Genomic DNA, 16500 nt, shown 5'->3' on the forward strand with positions numbered 1-16500 from the left:
GAAATTGCTTGCACCTGTTCCCAACATTCCAGAATTCCATTCCTTCATTTGCACGGTTACCCCTCACTAGATCAGCTGCCCGGAAAAGCAGTGACTCCATTGCGTGGCCAAGCGGATTTGTAGGAGCGGCGGCAAAAGTAGCAGTAGAAGTGACAGTATTCATTGAGCACCCATGGGATGTACATTACTAAGCAACTGTAAAGTCCAGGACCATTCATTCATTCATTCACTCATATTTATTGAGCACTGTACTAAGTGCTTGGGAAGTACAAATCGGCAAGAAGTGACATGTCCCCTGCCCACAAGGAGCTTCCACTCTCAAGGAAAGCATCATCTCGATTTAGAGCACATCATGCTTCTTGAGGGCAGGCCCTCCGCTGAATTGAACTGGATGAACCCAAGGTACTCCTGTCAAACCGCACGTTTGGTTCTTTACCTGCGGCAACTATGATACATACTGTGTGAGGATTGTTTCAATTAAATGGTCCCTAGTTAAATACGAATTCCTTTAATGTTGTTAACAAGAATTGGGCTGTAGAAAGTCTTCATAAACCATGGAGGTGGGGAGGTTTTATAAGCCTCTTTTGGCATCAGTTTGTGTTAGTCACAGCTACAGGTAACGCCCAAGGACGGGAAGGGATGGAGATAAACTTACACTTTAGACTTGTCTGGAGAATACCAATAATAGCTATGGAAAATGTGATAAGCAGGTGTGAAGAGGAGAAAGAGGAATCACATAGGAGAGTCCAAAAACATATCTCTCTCCTCTCCTCCCACAGAGAGACTCTTGTGGAAGCCCTGTGGCATTTGTTTGTAAGCTCCTTGAGGCCAGGGATTGAGTCTACCAACTCTGCTGTATTGTACTCTCCCGAGCGCTTAATGCAATCCTCCACAAGTGGAAAATACCGTTGACTGATTGGTTGGTTCTTGTAAAAGCCCCAGTGTTTCTTGAAAAAGCCCTGGGGAAAGAAAAAGTCCCAGCGAATCTCCTTTCTCCTTGCACTCCCCTTACATTCCCAGGCGTCCCACTGCCACGTCTACTTACACAGGCACAATTTGCAAATTTCATGGTCAGCCCCACTCATGATTCATAGCAGGTCTCCAAGTAAGTGGAGGGAAGAGCTTTAGTGTCCCAGAGGGAGCTTAGGTTGGTCTCCACGACCTAAATAGTAGCTGGGAGCTAACAAATAAAACTACCAACCACAAAGCCCCATGTAGGGCAGGGACTAGGCCTGATCTGATTGTAGCTACCCCAGGGCTATTATATTGTAGCTACCCCAGGGCTATTATGAGAAGCAGCATGGCTCAGTGGAAAGAGCCCGGGCTTTGGAGTCAGAGGTCATGGGTTCAAATCCCGGCTCCGCCAATTGTCAGCTGTGTGACTTTGGGCAAGTCGCTTAACTTCTCTGTGCCTCAGTTACCTCATCTGTAAAATGGGGATTAAGACTGTAAGCCCCATGTGTGACAACCTGATCACCCTGTAACTTCCCCAGTGCTTTGCACATAGAAGTGCTTAATAAATGCCATTATTATTATTATAGTGCTGGACACCTAGCAACTGCTTAACAAAGACCACAGTCATTTTTACTATCCTTTACTCTTATCAATACTGGACAGGAGGCAGACCAGCTGAAAAACAGACTGTCCTTTATGAAACCAGATGAGTGACCGCTCCCTAGAGGAGTCGTCCTCCTTTTCTTTCCCATCACCTCTCCCCTTCCATTTTTCAGTGGTCAACTGTTGTCTTCATAGGCCACTCAGTCCAGGGGAGCATTTCCAAAGGCTATTGGGCTTCACCCCATCACCCTAAACCCCTACAAGAGGACACCAGCGCTGCTCCACGGGATCCCAAGGGAACCTGTAAAAAGGCCTTGGGGGTCACCCTGGCCCCCTTGAGTTGCCGTTAACATTTCCAAATGGATCAGTGGCTGTAGCGAAATGTATCTGAGATGTTCTACTCTGGCTGTTAAATGGGGACCTACTGAAGCCACAGTTCAACTGCCGAGACAGGAAGGAACCGCTTGGATCCAGCTCCCTGGTCAGAGAGGAGGAGGTCCAACCTCACCTCCGTTAATGAATCACACAGCCCATACACGTCGCTTTACCTTCAAAGGGTTCACAAGGTTAAAAGACAAGACTGACCCGGGCAACCCTTTATCTTTCAACAGGGTTTATGCTGACGTTTTGGCTTGTTTCCTTTTGTATTTCATCTAGGCTAGGAATTCCTCCTTACCCAGATCCCGAGGCCAAGGCATTAATTCTGTCCTTGTCATCTGTGTGGAAATTTCTGCCTTATTTCCAAAGACAGGCTCCCTCCACCCTGTGGGCTGGGTAAATTCCCAGGCTGGCAAGAGGCCTGAGCATCGGTGACATCACTGGAGGGCCGGTGTGTGTGTGAACGAGGAGGATTTAGGAGCCCCCCACCGTGTACCACCGATGCAACTAATCCTACAGATCAGTGGGCAAGCCCATTCTGCTTCTTCGCACCTTGTTAGCTGTCCAAAATCCTTAGGTCAAGTCAAGGTCAAAAAAGATGCTTAGAGCATGGGCCTGGAAATCAAAAGTACAATGGCTCCACCATTTGTCTGCCCTGTGACTTTGGGCAACCTCATCTGTAAAATGGGAATTAAGACTGTCAGCCCCATTTGGGCTCTAGACCGTAGTTCGTTGAGGGCAGGGGATATATCTGCTAATTCTGTTTTGTATTGTGCTCTCCCAAGTGCTTAGTACAGTACTCAGCCCATAGTTAACACTCGATAAATGCCATTGATTGATTGATGTGGGACCGGGACTGCATCCAACCTGATTAGCTTGTTTCTACCTCAGCTCTTAGTACATTGCCTGGCGCATAATCCTCTTAACAAATACCATTAAAAAAAAGTCCTTCCTTCTTAATGGTTTCTAAGAGAGAGTGAGACAGGCTCAAAATCAAAAGCCTAATGTGGAAACAGACTCTCAAAATGCCTATCAAACAAGCCCTTTCATGAAATCATTCTGTCCCCTCCTTTCTCTCCATTTTTTTCTGCCCCCAATTTTCTCCCAGTAGCTCCTTACATTAATAATGATGGTATTTGTTAAAGTGCTTACTATGTGTCTAGACTGTGAGCCCGTTGTTGGGTCGGGACCGTCTCTGTTGCCGGCTTGTACTTCCCAAGCGCTTAGTACAGTGCTCTGCACACACCAAGTGCTCAATAAATACGATTTAATGAATGAATGAATGTGTCAGACACTGTTCTGAGTGCTGGGGGCAGGTAAAGATGATCAGGTTGGTCACAGTCCCCATCCCACATGAAAATGGAGCTAATGGACTGGGATTTGGTGGGTCAAGGAGAAGTTCTGTTGTTCTTTAGATAATTTCTCTCTAGTCCATAAATGTCCATTTAAGTTGGTTTGTAACAATAGGGGCTGACTTCACCTCTCCAACTCAATCAGTGGTGTTTATTGAGTGCCTTCTGTGTACCTTCTGGGGGTCTTCTGGGGAAGTACCATGGCACAATGGATTGAGCCCCGGTTTGGGAGTCAGAAGGTCATGGGGTCGAATCCCGGCAGCTCCACTTGTCTGCTGTGTGACCTTGGGAAAGTCACTTCGCTTCACTTACCTCATCTGGAAAATGGGGATTAAGACTGTGAGCCCCATGCGGGACAGGGACTGTGTCCAACCCGATTTGCTTGTACCCGCCCCAGTGCTTAGTACAGTGCCTGGCACTTAGTACGTACTTAACAAATACCATCATCATTATTATTATTATTACAGAACACTGTATTAAGAGAGCCCGATGCCTGCCCGTCAAGTAGTTTACAATCCAGCAGGAACTACTCGGGCATTAGTCAGAAGCAGCGTGGCTCAGTGGAAAGAGCACGGGCTTTGGAGTCAAAGGTCATGGGTTCGAATTCCGACTCCGCCAATTGTCAGCTGTGTGACTTTGGGCAAGTCACAACTTCTCTGTGCCTCAGTTACCTCATCTGTAAAACGGGCTTCTGCAAAATGGGGATCTGAAACCTGTGTTCCCTTCTACTTAGACTGGGAGCCTCATGTGGGACCTGATTTTCTGGTACCTACCCCAGCGCTTAGAACAGTGCTTTGCAAATAGGAAGCGCTTAATAAATGCCATTATTATTATTATTATTATTATTATTATTAAGTACTTATTTACTTCCACTGGGTGCCGAGCTCTGCTTTAGGCTCTGAAAGTTGTAGCAAAGGAAAGGGAAGTCAGTCTGACTGACAGGAACTCGCGAGATGGAGCAAACCCGAATGTAAGTGAAATCCCAGAGAACAGTTCACTCATTCACTCATTCAATCATATTTATTGAGCGCTTACTTAGTGCAGAGCACTGTATTAAGTGCTTGGGAAGTACAAGCTGGCAACATATAGAGACGGTCCCTACCCAACAGCGGGCTCACAGTCTAGAAGGGGGAGACAGACAACAAAACAAAACATATTAACAAACTAAAATAAATAGAATATGTACGAATACAATAAATAGAGTAGTAAATACGTACAAACATATATACATATATGCAGTTGAGGTCTGGATTTGGACAGTCTGTTCCAAACCTCAAAAAGGCATTGCTCCATCCTGGATTTCCCCAGCTCCCGTCCACTGGTTTTCTATGTGAACCAACGGGGTTCTGGCATTACAACACCTGGTGGGTGAAATCACTTTGGCCAAGTTGATCAGTCAGTTCAATCCATCAGTGGCATTTACTGAGGGCCAACTGGGTGCAAAGCACTGTAATCAATCAATCAATCAATCGTATTTATTGAGAGCTTACTGTGTGCAGAGCACTGGACTAAGCGCTTGGGAAGTACAAGCTGGCAACATATAGAGACAGTCCCTACCCAACAGTGGGCTCACAGTCTAAAAGGGGGAGACAGAGAACAAAACCAAACATACTAACAAAATAAAATAAATAGAATAGATATGTACAAGTACAATAAATAGAGTAATAAATATGTACAAACATATATACATATATACAGGTGCTGTGGGGAAGGGAAGGAGGTAAGACGGAGGGATGGAGAGGGGGACTTAGTGCTTGGGATAGTACAATCAGTGGTATTTATTGAGCACTTCCTAATAATAATAATAATGTTTTTTGTTAAGTGCTCTCCCCCTTTTAGACTGTGAGCCCACTGGTGGGTAGGGACTGTCTCTATATGTTGCCAACTTGTACTTCCCAAGCGCTTAGTACAGTGCTCTGCACACAGTAAGCGCTCAATAAATACGATTGATGATGATGATGATGAAGTGCTTACTGTGTTCCATGCACTGTACTGAGTGCTGGGGTAGGTACCAGAAAATCAGGTCCCACATGAGGCTCCCAGTCGAAGTAGAAAGGGAACACAGGTTTCAGATCCCCATGTTGCAGAGGCCCAGAGAAGCTAAGTGACTTGCCCAAGGTCACATGGTAGACAAGTGGGTGGAACTGAGATTAGAACCCAGGTCCTCTGTCTCCCAGAGGCTCTCTTTCCACCAGGCCATGCTGCTTCCCTTCACTTCCTGGATGCAGAGCCCCATTCAAGAGAGCAAGTAGGCATAATAAGTGCCCTCAAAGAGTTGACATTTTAGGAAATGCACAAGATGGTGAGTTGCTTCCCCCCCGCCCTCCTTTATAATGGATGACATCATCAAATGGCATCATTATTTATGCAATTGGTTGAGAGCTAATGTTATGTCAAGCACTGTTCGAAGCGCTGGGGTAGCTACAGATAAGCAGCGTGGCTCAGTGGAAAGAGCACGGGCTTTGGAGTCAGAAGTCATGGGTTCGAATACCGGCTCCGCCACATGTCTGCTGTGTGACCTTGGGCAAGTCACTTAACTGCTCTGAGCCTCAGTTACCTCATCTGTAAAATGGTAAAATTGCCCTCCCTCTGCCCATCCGCCAAGCTAGCTCTCTTCCTCCCTTCAAGGCCCTACTGAGAGCTCACCTCCTCCAGGAGGCCTTCCCAGACTGAGCCCCTTCCTTCCTCTCCCCCTCATCCCCCTCTCCATCCCCCCATCTTACCTCCTTCCCTTCCCCACAGCACCTGTATATATGTTTGTACATATTTATTACTCTATTTATTTTACTTGTACATACCTATTCTATTTATTTTATTTTGTTAGTATGTTTGGTTTTGTTCTCTGTCTCCCCCCTTTTAGACTGTGAGCCCACTGTTGGGTAGGGACTGTCTCTATATGTTGCCAATTTGTACTTCCCAAGCGCTTAGTACAGTACTCTGCACACAGTAAGCGCTCAATAAATACGATTGATGATGATGATGATGATGATGGGGATTAAGACTGTGAACCCCACATGGGACAACCTGCTCACATTGTATCCCCCTCCCAGCACTTAGAACAGTGCTTTGCACATAGTAAGCACTTAACAAATGCCAACATTATTATTATTATTACAAGTTAACTGGATCAGGCTCACAGTCTAATTAGGAAGGAGGACAGATATCGAATCCCCATTTTACAGTTAAGGAAACTGAGGTCCAGAGAAGTTAAGTGACTTGCCCAAGGTCACACAGCAGGCAAATGGCAGGGCTGGGATTAGAACCCAGGTCCTCTGATTTCCAGGTGCTCGCTCTTTCCACCAGGCCACACTGATTCCAGATTTCCTAATGGGCCTGCCGAAGTCTAGCTCCATCTGAGAAGAAGCTTCCTCACCCAGTCGAATTTGGTACGATGGGTGGAAAAGAGTCCATCCAGCCCCTGCCCAAACTCTACTGCGCAGGAATAAAATCTAAGAATTCCCGCAGCACAATCATCCATTCAGTCTTTCAAATAGAGCTGCCAGCTGAACTGTGCTGAAACAAGACAGCACTGTCAGCAATGGCTCAAGAAGAGAAGGTGCATCCTTCTCTTGCTAATAGAAAGTCGATTGTGGGAAAGCAGTGGGACAGGGCGGCTTTTCCCGCAGGAAAGCAAATGTGGTCAATGAGATTTAAATCGATTGCGGGAAAGTAGTTTGGGACAGGGCGGCTTTTCCCGCAGGAAAGCAAATGTGGTCAGTGAGATTGCACGGAAGTGCCGGCTGTAGATGCCCAAGGGGCAGCAATCAATGCCATTTCTTCGAGAGTTAAAAATAAAATCGGAACTGGACCTAGCTGGCACATTTGAGGGCTTTTTGTTTTTAAAAAGTCAGCAGGAAAAAGAATTGCAGGATTGAAAAGCTTTACTGACTGCAGTGGTGAGTCACCGGGCAGTGACTAATAACAGGAAGAATTGCAACTATTTTTTCAAACCAGGTACAGGGTGAGGGAGGGAGCCCTAGGAACAAGAGGCACATTGTGAAGCTACGGTACCGGTGAGGGCCCAGGCTGAAGGACAGCTCCAACATACGCGTTCACGGTCCTGTTCGAGGAATGTCCCTGTGGCTCTTTTTCACTTGTCCTTTTGATTTCCGAGAACTGGAGATTGGCAGCTCGCTACAATCCGTTTTCCTGAGGCAAATGTCGCTGGAATTGTCGGCCACCGAAAAGGTGCTTGCTGGCTTTTTCAGGGCAGATCTTGGTGTCACTGGACTATTCATTCCACTATTCATTCATTCAATCTGATTTACGGAGCACTTATCGTGTGCAGAGCACTGTACAATATAACAACAGACACAGTCCCTGCCCTCACTGAGCAACTAAATTGGATCACCCCTGGAAGAGGAGGTGGGCCTCTTGGTCATGCTGGAGTTTTAACAGTCCTTGCTCCAACTACTCTGGGTGGACTGCTGGGAAACCAAAGTAGCTTGGTGGGCCATCACCCCAACACTTAGTACAGTGCCTGACACAGAGTAAGTGCTTAAATAGCACTAAAAAAATGTGTGGTCTACACAGGATACAGGCCTGAGCGTCAGTGGACCTGGATTCCACCATTGCCACTTCCCTGCTGCGTCTCCTTGGGCAAGTGACAGTTTCTCTGGACCTCAGTTTCCCCATCTGTACAATGAAGATTCAATACTTGTTCTTCCTTAAACTGTGGGCAAGGGACTGTGTCCCCATCCCCCCGGCCTTCCTTCCTTCCTCTCCCCACAGCACCTGTATATATGTTTGTACATATTACTCTATTTTACTTGTACATATTTATTCTATTTATTTTATTTGGCTTATATGTTTTGTTGTCTGGCTCCCCCTTCTAGACTGTGAGCCCGCTGTTGGGTAGCGACTGTCTCTATACGTTGCCAACTTGTACTTCCCAAGCGCTTAGTACAGTGCTCTGCACACAGTAAGCGCTCAATAAATACAATTGAATGAATGGTGTCCGATCTGATCATCTTGTTTCTGCCACAGCACTTTGTTCCGCAGGGAACATCATAATCGCTTAACAAATTAACATTGCTTAACATTTGCTTAACAAATGCCATACATTATTATTAATGTAATATTTTTAGACTGTGAGCCCAATGTTGGGTAGGGACTGTCTCTATATGTTGCCAGCTTGTACTTCCCAAGCGCTTAGTACAGTGCTCTGCACATAGTAAGCGCTCAATATATAAGATTGATTGATTAATAACCTAGCAAAGGACCAACTTTACCTAATAATAATAATTGCGGTATTTGTTAAAAGTGCTTTCTATGTGCCAGGAGTGGATACAAACAAATCGGACACAGTCCCTGTCCCGTGTGCAGCTCCCACTGCTCAGAACCAGGGAAAAATTTTCCCCACCCCTACATTCTGTTAAACTGTGTGCTCACACGGCATTCTTTAGGATGCCGTTACTTTGGGATGTTAATGGTATTAAATAGAAGTCCTAGAGGGCTTCATTTTAAGGAGTTGGAGGAGCGGACCCTCCCCACTTGCTCCTGAACCACTGTGATCCCCTTCCAGCCCCTTGCCGCTTCTGAAGGGTGGGGGCATTCGGAGCTCTAACCACCGCTCCCTGCCCCGTTATCAATCAATCAATCGTATTTATTGAGCGCTTACTATGTGCAGAGCACTGTACTAAGCGCTTGGGAAGTACAAATTGGCAACACCAATTATCGATCCCGTCAGTCCACCCTGAGGTGATTGCCTCATCGCTCGCCATCTAAAACCAGTCCTACGCGGAAGGGTCTGCTGGTTTCATACTGGTCTTGTCAGCCACAGTCAATGACATGGTTAAAATCCCCCCCCACCCCACCCCACCCCAGTTAAGTCTTCTTTGAACCAGACGGAAAGCAGCATGGCTTAGAGGGAAGAGCACAGACCTGGGAATCAGGATAGTATCAGATGCTAATCATAGTTCTGCCACTTGTCTGCCTGTGTGACCTTGGGCAAGCCACTTAACTTCTCTGGGCCTCAGTTACCTCATCTGTAGAAAATGGGGAGTAAGAGTGTGAGCCCCATGTGGGACAGGGACTGTGTCCAATCTGATTAACTTGCATCTACTCCAGTGCTTAGAATGGTACCTGGCACTTAGTAAGCGCTTAATCAATCAATCAATCGCATTTACTGAGCGCTTACTGTGTGCAGAGCACTGTTCTAAGCGCTTGGGAAGTACAAGTCGGCAACACATAGAGACAGTCCCTACCCAACAGCGGGCTCACAGTCTAGGAATTTGTTAAGCGCTTACTACGTGCAAAGCACTGTTCTAAGCGCTGGGGAGGTTACAAGGTGATCTTCTTCCCCTTTTAGACTGTGAGCCCACTGTTGGGTAGGGACTGTCTCTATATGTTGCCAATTTGTACTTCCCAAGCGCTTAGTACAGTGCTCTGCACATAGTAAGCGCTCAATAAATACGATTGATGATGATGATGATGATCAGGGTGTCCCACAGGGGGCTCCCAGTTTTAATCCCCATTTTACAGATGAGGGCACTGAGGCACCAAGAAACGAAGTGACTTGCCCAAAGTCACACAGCTGGCAGTTGGTGGAACTGGATTTGAACCCATGACCTCTGACTCCAAAGCCCTGGCTCTTTCCACTGAGCCACCCTGCTTAAGAATACCATAATTCTTTTTATTATCAATCAATTGTATTGAGCGCTTACTGTGTGCAGAGCACTGTATTATTACTCTCCCAAGTGCCTAGTACAGTGCTGTACCCCATAGCAAGAGCTCAATAAATACTATCGATGATGATGATGCACAGCGAGTGGCCCCAAGTTTCTTAATGTGGCATTTAGTCATGCAGGGACCGCAGGCTCCGGTTGGCAGAGAAACCCATCTCCCGAAATATCAATCACTCTTCCCAGCGGGTGTCCGGGCGCGGGAAATGCGCCAGTCAGTCTGTTCACCTGTCACGAGCCACTTGGGTTCCAGCTGCTCTCAGCGAAAGCATCGTTTCTGGAGCGTCCTTTCCCTGGAGGAACCGCCACGTAACGAAGCGGCAACGGGGGAGCCGGGCAACGGTTACAGAAACTGAACAGATTTTCACTTGTGCAGAAAAGCCAGGCGAGGCGGGGCAAGCGGACAAATACTTCATTCAGGCTGCTGCTTCCTTTACTTGGATGAAGACAGGCAATACCTCCTGGGGGTCAGAAATGATTCCTTTCTCCCCAGATTGTGTGGAAAAGCTGTCTGGGGCCTACCACCAAGATCACAAGGCGGGAAGTCAGGAGACATGGGTTCTAATTCCTGCTCCACCCCTCGCCTGTTGCGACCTTGAGCAAAACATTTAGAGTTTCTGGCTTCAGTTTCCTTATCAGTAAAATGAGGATACGACGCCTGTTCTCCCTCTGCTGCAGACTATAAATCAGGGACTGTGTCTGGTCTGATTGCATTATTTCTACCACAATGCCTGGCATATAGTAAGGGCTTATCAAATATCACAGATATTATTAGGAATTTCTCAAAGTGCCAGTGGCTCCTTGAGAAGAGCTGCCCGGGTTCGTGGTTTCAGTTTCTTTGTGGATCTTTACACTGATTAGATATGTTGCCAATTTGTACTTCCCAAGCGCTTAGTACAGTGCTCTGCACACAGTAAGCGCTCAATAAATACGATTGATGATGATGATTAACCACACCCAAGAGTCTTCTCAGGGGCTTCCAAGTAATAATTGTAATCAATCAATCGTATTTATTGAGCGCTTACTGTGTGCAGAGCACTGTAGTAAGCGCTTGGGAAGTACAAGCTGGCAACATATAGAGACAGTCCCTACCCAACAGTGGGCTCACATTCTAGAAGGGGGAGACTGAGAACAAAACCAAACATAGTAACAAAATAAAATAAATAGAATAGATAGGTACAAGTAAAATAGAGTAATCAATAGAGTAATAATTGTAATAATTATGGTCTTTGCTAAATGCTATGTGCCAAGCACTGTACTAAGCGCTGGGAGTCAATACAAGATAATCAGGTCAGACACAGTCCCTGTCTTATCAGGGGCTTGCAGTCCCAGATTTTATAGATTTTATTTTTCTTTACTTTTACAGATGAGGAAATAGAGGCACAGAAGTTAAATAGCCTGACTAAAATCATGGTAGGCAGGTAGCAGAGTTGGTATTAGAACTCAGGTCCTCATTCATTCATTCAATCAAATTTATGGGCACAGAAACTGAAATTTACGGGAAACTGGGGCACAGAAAAGTGAAATGACTTGCCCAAGGTCAAAAAGCAGGTGAATGGAAGAGCTGAGATTAGAACTCGGGCCCTTTGACTTTCAGGCCGGTATTAGAACTCAGGTCCTCATTCATTCATTCAATCAAATTTATGGGCACCGAAACTGAAATTTATGGGAAACTGGGGCACAGAAAAGTTAAATAACTTGCCCAGGGTCAAAAAGCAGGTGAATGGAAGAGCTGAGATTAGAACTCGGGCCCTTTGACTTTCAGGCAGGTATTAGAACTCAGGTCCTCATTCATTCAATCAAATTTATGGGCACTGAAACTGAAATTTATGGGAAACTGGGGCACAGAAAAGTTAAATAACTTGCCCAGGGTCAAAAAGCAGGTGAATGGAAGAGCTGAGATTAGAACTCGGGCCCTTTGACTTTCAGGCCGGTATTAGAACTCAGGTCCTCATTCATTCATTCAATCAAATTTATGGGCACCGAAACTGAAATTTATGGGAAACTGGGGCACAGAAAAGTTAAATAACTTGCCCAGGGTCAAAAAGCAGGTGAATGGAATAGCTGAGATTAGAACTCGGGCCCTTTGACATTCAGGCCGGTATTAGAACTCAGGTCCTCATTCATTCATTCAATCAAATTTATGGGCACCGAAACTGAAATTTATGGGGAACTGGGGCACAGAAAAGTTAAATAACTTGCCCAGGGTCAAAAAGCAGGTGAATGGAAGAGCTCGGATTAGAACTCGGGCCCTTTGACTTTCAGGCAGGTATTAGAACTCAGGTCCTCATTCATTCATTCAATCAAATTTATGGGCACCGAAACTGAAATTTATGGGGAACTGGGGCACAGAAAAGTTAAATAACTTGCCCAGGGTCAAAAAGCAGGTGAATGGAAGAGCTCACATTAGAACTCGGGCCCTTTGACTTTCAGGCCGGTATTAGAACTCAGGTCCTCATTCATTCAATCAAATTTATGGGCACCGAAACTGAAATTTATGGGAAACTGGGGCACAGAAAAGTTAAATAACTTGCCCAGGGTCAAAAAGCAGGTGAATGGAAGAGCTGAGATTAGAACTCGGGCCCTTTGACTTTCAGGCCGGTATTAGAACTCAGGTCCTCATTCATTCATTCAATCAAATTTATGGGCACCGAAACTGAAATTTATGGGGAACTGGGGCACAGAAAAGTTAAATAACTTGCCCAGGGTCAAAAAGCAGGTGAATGGAAGAGCTGAGATTAGAACTCGGGCCCTTTGACTTTCAGGCAGGTGTTCTCTCACCTAGGTCAAGCTGCTTCTCAAAATGGTCTGAGGCTAGACAGAATTCAAATTGGGATCCCTCTAATTGTCTCCAAGGCATCATCATCAATCATATTTATTGAGCGCTTACTATGTGCAGAGCACTGTACTACGCGCTTGGGAAGTACAAATTGGCAACATATAGAGACAGTCCCTACTCAACAGTGGGCTTACAGTCTAACTCACACTGCAGTTGGCATGAAGCTCAGCTGCTTGCATATGCCTTTTTCCAGCTCTGGTCTGTCTAGCTGGGGAAGGGCCACACTATTTTGGGTTATTATTCTTTCCCCCCGGTTTTCCCAAAAAGGTAGGAAAGCCCCTCGCCTATCCAAGCCTGACTAAGCCGCTGAGCACCATAACTCTGCGATGGCTTACCAAATGGGCAAGGGCACACGGGGCTCCCAGACTGCTCTCATTCTCCCAGTCGGCCGTTTCCCGGAGCTTGATGCACAGGGGTACCGGGCAAGACGGTGCGGTTGGCTCGCTTAGTGGAAAGATCATGGGCTTTGGAGTCAGAGGTCATGGGTTCGAATCCCAGCTCTGCCACTTGTCAGCTGTGTGACTTTGGGCAAGTCACTTCTCTGGGCCTCAGTTCCCTTACCTGTAAAATGGGGACTAAGACTGTGAGCCCCATGTGGGACAGCCTGATCACCTTGTATCTTCCCCAGCGCTTAGAACGGTGCTTTGCACGTAGTAAGCGCTTAACAAATACCATCATTATTATTATTATTATATTACTGCCAAAACAACTCAATGGAATGTCCTGTTGGCAGGAGGACAGACCTTTCCCCTCGTAAGCGTCGGTGACTGAGAAGCACTCACCCGGGATGGTCACGGCCCAGAGAAGCAGCATGGCCTAGTGAATAGAGCACCCCGCCTCTATACCGTAAGCTCATTATGGGCAAGGAACATGTCTGTTTATTGTTGTACTCTCCCAAGCGCTTAGTACAGTGCTCTGCGCACAGTAAGTGCTCAATAAATGATTGAATGAAAGGAGCACCCCCCCCCCCCCCCCGCCCCATACTGTAAGCTCATTATGGGCAAGGAACATGTCTGTTTATTGTTGCATTGTACTCTCCCAAGCGCTTAGTACAGTGCTCTGCGCACAGTAAGTGCTCAATAAATGATTGAATGAAAGGAGCCCCCCCCCCCCCCCCCATACTGTAAGCTCATTACGGGCAAGGAACATGTCTGTTTATTGTTGCATTGTACTCTCCCAAGCACTTAGTACAGTGATCTGCACACAGTAAGTGCTCAATAAATGATTGAATGAATGAAAGGAGCACCCCCCCCCCCCCATACTGTAAGCTCTTTATGGGCAAGGAACATGTCTGTTTATTGTTGCATTGTACTCTCCCAAGCGCTTAGTACAGTGCTCTGCGCACAGTAAGTGCTCAATAAATGATTGAATGAAAGGAGCACCCCCCCCCCCCCCCCCAATACTGTAAGCTCATTACGGGCAAGGAACATGTCTGTTTATTGTTGCATTGTACTCTCCCAAGCGCTTAGTACAGTGATCTGCACACAGTAAGTGCTCAATAAATGATTGAATGAATGAAAGGAGCACCCCCCCCCCCCCCCCATACTGTAAGCTCTTTATGGGCAAGGAACATGTCTGTTTATTGTTGTAGTGTACTCTCCCAAGCACTTAGTACAGTGCTCTGCACACAGTAAGTGCTCAGTAAATGATTGAATGAAAGAAGGACCTGGGCTCTCAATCAATCAATCGTATTTATTGAGCACTTACTGTGTGCAGAGCACTGCACTAAGCGCTTGGGAAGTCCAAGTTGGCAACATATAGAGACAGTCCCTACCCAACAGTGGGCTCACAGTCGAAAAGATTGGTTCTCTAAATTTAGAGAAGCAGCGTGGCTCAGTGGAAAGAGCCCGGGCTTGGGAGTCAGAAGTCAGGGGCTCTAATCCCGGCTCCGCCACTTGTCAGCTGTGTGACTTTGGGCAAGTCACTTCACTTCTCTGTGCCTCAGTTCCCTCATCTGAAAATGGGGATGAAGACTGTGAGCCCCACATGGGACAACCTGATAATCTTGTATCCGCCCCCAGCTCTTAGAACAGTGCTTGGCACATAGTAAGCACTTAACAAATGCCATCATCATCATTATTAAATTTGCCACTTGCCTGCTGTGTGAACTTGGGCAAATCAGTTTGCTTCTTGGTGCCTCAGTTACCTTGTTACATAATAAGCACAGTTACCAGAATTATTATTTTTTGCAAGTGCTTAACAGCCCCTTTTTTCCTCCAAAACATCTTCCTATTTTTGACAATCCCTCTCTTGCACATTATTATTTTTTTGTGTGTGCGGGGGGCGTTTGACAGTAATCACCAATTTTTTTAAAAAAAGTGAGAGAGACAATTTTATTAGACTTGGCTACGTGACCTTTTCTCACAGAACTGACCACACCGTAGTTGCTGAGAAACTCACATACGGTGAAGAAACGTTCCTCTCCAGTGCAATAAAAAAAATACAGGAAAAGTACACCCAGCGTAGATTAAATCCAATCTTCTAATGTTCCAAGACCAAAAACTCCAATGCAAAATAAAAAAAAACCCTCCCCAAACTCCTCAACTTTCCCATTCTGCTATTCTTTGTGCTTTTACTCTATTGAAAGTTACAAACATTAATAAATCTTTAGACATCTGATACAAAATTGTACAAAACTCACCAGACCCGCGAAAAGTTAACTTCTTTTTACACAAAATACAGCCTTTCAAATCAACCCCCAGAATTTCGTACATTTGGAGTTTCTAACCTACTGAGCAGATCGAGCCAGGGCTTTTTGGTTACAAAACAGGGCCCTGGGTTGATCAACTTCTGGGCCCTGCCCTGGTTGGGAACTAGGGGCTGAGCCACAAGAGTGATTATTATGGGGCTTTGCCCGGCCCTGGGGGGCAGGAAGGGGTGTGTATGCATGGCAGAGGCAGTGTGGCCCTTTAGCAACTCTCTTCCACCCACTTAGATGCCTATTTTCCAGCAGAAAAAGTGCAAACATTTAACAAGCCCTTATTGTGTTTTTCATCCTTAAAACCAGAAATAATGAAATCCCACACCTTTCAGGGAAAATTCTTTTAAAGCTCTGGTTTTAGGTAGAAAAACGGGAACAACCTTATCACTAACTTTTAAAATATACCCATCTGTGTGCAAAAACATTTCTCTGTACGGCGGACATTGTTCAGGGCATCAATTGCCTTGCCAAAGAACCAAGTACACACAATAGGGAGCAAATCCAGACAAAGACATCGCCTGGTTTCCCACTTGGCCTCTGGACACAACTGCAACCACTGGAGACCAAGAATATGTACTGGACGTGGGGCTTTTTCTACCACGTTGCACCAGGGCACGTACAGATATAGCACGGACAACTTCTGGGCATTACTATTCACTGGTGGCTCCCTGTTTGCCTCAGAACCTCCTGCACCCAGTAACATCTTTGGGTTTACAAAGCATGCACGCTGGTGAGACCCTGGACTCAAGTGCTGAACGAAAAACAAATTTCAAGGACACAATTGGCGGGATTTCAAAATGTCAAGATTAAAAATGATAAAAACTTTTTTTTTTAAACTTTCAAGGGTTGAACCTCAAATTCCACCTCTCTTAAAACAGTCAAACTGTGAACGTGTCCACCAAATTGTATCTCAAATGGAATATATTTCAAACTGTGCATTTACAACAACAAATATGCTTATATTACCATCAATGGGCAAGATTAGCAGTA

This window comes from Tachyglossus aculeatus, chromosome 18 (assembly GCF_015852505.1).
Source record: "Tachyglossus aculeatus isolate mTacAcu1 chromosome 18, mTacAcu1.pri, whole genome shotgun sequence".
Classification (NCBI taxonomy): domain Eukaryota; kingdom Metazoa; phylum Chordata; class Mammalia; order Monotremata; family Tachyglossidae; genus Tachyglossus; species Tachyglossus aculeatus.